The sequence below is a fragment of the Crocuta crocuta genome, unplaced genomic scaffold (assembly GCF_008692635.1).
Source record: "Crocuta crocuta isolate KB4526 unplaced genomic scaffold, BGI_CrCroc_1.0 scaffold221, whole genome shotgun sequence".
In the NCBI taxonomy this organism is placed as follows: domain Eukaryota; kingdom Metazoa; phylum Chordata; class Mammalia; order Carnivora; family Hyaenidae; genus Crocuta; species Crocuta crocuta.
Window position 1 is genome coordinate 66854 of NW_027528610.1, and position 2864 is coordinate 69717.

Genomic DNA, 2864 nt, shown 5'->3' on the forward strand with positions numbered 1-2864 from the left:
TCCGCGGAGTCCACGCTGCCCAGGTCTGAGCCCCCAGCCCCAGCAGGGGAGCGGTTTACAGTCCGCTACTCTGCACTCCTCTCCTCGGTGGTGCGGACGGGCAGGTGGGAAGGAGAGCCGGACGGGGGGGAGCCTTCCATCAGGGACGGATCCCCTATCTGTCGTCCGCCCTCTCAGAGCGGGTTTCCCCCGTCACCCCGCCTTTGACGCCCCTTGGACCTCGGCTGTGCCCGAGGGCGGCGTCTTATTACGGCTGCTTCCTCCCGAGCTCCCCGGCGTCGCCGGGACTGCCTGCCTGCCTGCTAAGGGCTCTCTTCTCCAGGGAGGCCGAGGCGCCCCCTTTCCTGGCCGGAGGAGGTCTGGGCCGTCAGGTTGGGACGGCTTCTTGTTTGCCTCTGCGGGTCGCTAGGGACTTGGCCGCTCGGTAGTCCCGCGGAAGAGCCTGTGCCTCCGCGTCCCCTGGCTGCTCCCGCCCCGAGGCCGATGGGTACCGACGCTGCGCTCCTTTAGCCTGAACCTGAAGCTGAATCTAAGCAGCAGCGTTTTAGTGCAAACACTGCCCCGCAGAGGGCCTCACCCACCTGACTGGCAGGCTCGCCACCAGACCGAGGGACGTTCCGCCAGCTTTGAGCTCCTCCCCCCCCACCCCGATTCCTCCGCTGAAGGTGCCCCGCTCTTAGAAGCGGGCCCAGGTTAGAGGCGATCGGGACGTAGGGAGCATCCTGTGCGGACGAGGAAGGTGCCTGCAAACAGGAACCTTTAGCTGCTTCGCCAGCCTCTGCCCCCCAGTGGCCCGGAGTAAGGACAGTCCATGTTCTCGGACCAGCGACTCCTCAAGGGTCCGGCGCGAACGCCAGCCAGTCCCTGGGTGTGGCTGGAGCAGGGCTGGCAGTTGGACTCGGGTCAGTCTTCCAAGGCGGGGGCTCCTCAGCACGGGCCTGCGGCGGTGGACCCACGGAGCGCTGTCCGTATGGGGCCCCGACCTCTGTGGTCTCAGGGGGGCTTTCTCCGGTCTTTGACCTAAACCGAGTCCCCCTGGTGAGAAGGGGCGTACAGGGGCCCTAAGGAGATGGGGGCCCTCTCAAAACGGCAGAAACATCGTGTCCCTCCCTGTTTCCATGGTCTTCCCGGCACGGCGGGGAGGCCCCTCTCTGTAGATTTTCCACGTGTGCCCAGGTCTGGGCTCTGCAAGGCCGGGTCACACAGGTCTGGGCGGCGCTCGAGGGCTCTGTCGGTCACCCCAGAGTCACGATCCGGTTTCCCTTCCTCAGAAGGTAGGAAAGTTGACCTGTCCTCACCTGGGGAGGCTGCTGGGAACCCTGTCCGCACAGCCTCGGTTCCTTAGAGCTGCCTGCTCACATCTGATCCCACGCAGGTCACTCGCAAATAGGATGTTCCGTTAAAGCCTTGGTAAAATAACCACTGTTCCAATGGCGTCCTGTTACAAGAACAGATTCTTTTTAAACAACTTTTTAAAGATGTCTTTATTGTATCTTGAGAGAGAGACAGAGAGTGAGCAGGGGAGGGTCAGAGAGAGGGAGACACAGAATCCCAAGCAGCTCCAGGCTCTGAGCTGTCAGCACAGAGCCCGACGCGGGGCTCGAACCCACGAACCGTGAGATCGTGACCTGAGCCGAAGTCGGACGCTTCACCGACGGAGCCCCCCAGGCGCCCTGTACCAGTGTACTTTAAAAAATCCACTCACCACGGGGCGCCTAGGTGGCTCACTTGGTTAAGCGTCTGACTCTTGATTTCTGTTCAGGTCATGATCTCACAGTTTGTGGGTTTGGACCCCACATCGGGCTCTGTGCTGACACTCTCTCTCTCTCAAAATAAATAAACATAAAAAATCCATTTATTTCAACTTTAGTCCTGACCACATAGAAAATTCCTTTCCAAAGACTTTCCTTCCTAAGCCTCCTACGCCTTTTTTTCCATCAGACTTGTTTACCTCATTTCCATCAGGCTTAATTACATTTAGCAGCACTTAAAAAAAATGTAGATTTGTTTAAAAAAATGTAGATTTGTTTTTGAGAAGGACCGTGAGTGGGGGAGGGACAGAGACAGAGGACGACAGAGGATCCTGAAGCAGCTCCAGGGTCTGCGCCGACAGCTGTGAGCCCGATGCGGGGCTGAACCCACGAACCACACGGTCATGACCTCAGCCGCAATCCGATGCTCAAGTGACTGAGCGACCTAGGCGCCCGCCCCATCTAGCAGAGCTTTTAGTCTTAGACACCTTAGTCTCGGGTGAAAAGTAACTGGTCACCAGGGGTAAACTGTTAAACCAGAAGTGTCTACATGGCAAATTTATGAATCTAAAATTTAAAGCACAAATTGAAAAATTTAAGCACAAAGCATGTTCTCCAACAGATTTAAATATCCTTAATTTCTCTGCAGTAAGAAGCTGTACAGTAATCAATCAGGGCTTCAGAGCCACATCCCTTGCGAAAGGGTCTAGATGTCCCAGGAATTCGATCCAGCTCATCATCGCAGCAAAGCTTTAGAGTCTCAGGTGACGAGAGACTTTGAAAGTTATCTAAGTACCTGTGAAAACTCTGACACAAAATCAAGCATCACTTTAGGTCCTTTTTGCTGACAAATCGCAGCAGAGATAACGCAAGGTTACCTCTCCGTTAGTGAACCCGGATAGAATAAGAGTGTGGTATTTGACGCTGGTGACTCTGAGGACAGATCTGTCTTAATTAAACCCACAAATTTAAATTAGTTTAAATCCTGAATTACGTTCCACTTGTGTCCACGTGAAAGTCAGTCGGGTTCGCACTGTCGATTCTTACTGGGAGGCGGTGGGGTGGGGATCCCTGAGGTGGGTGCTGAGTCCTGGGTTGGAGTTTTCTCCTGCG

At 55.7% G+C, this 2864-nt stretch overlaps 1 protein-coding gene across 1 annotated transcript in view; it reads left to right on the forward strand.

Moving 5' to 3' along the window:
• PLCXD1 (phosphatidylinositol specific phospholipase C X domain containing 1) overlaps nucleotides 1-2864 on the forward strand; it is a 17674-nt gene that overhangs the window by 12171 nt on the left and 2639 nt on the right. The gene's annotated exons all lie outside the window — the stretch shown is intronic.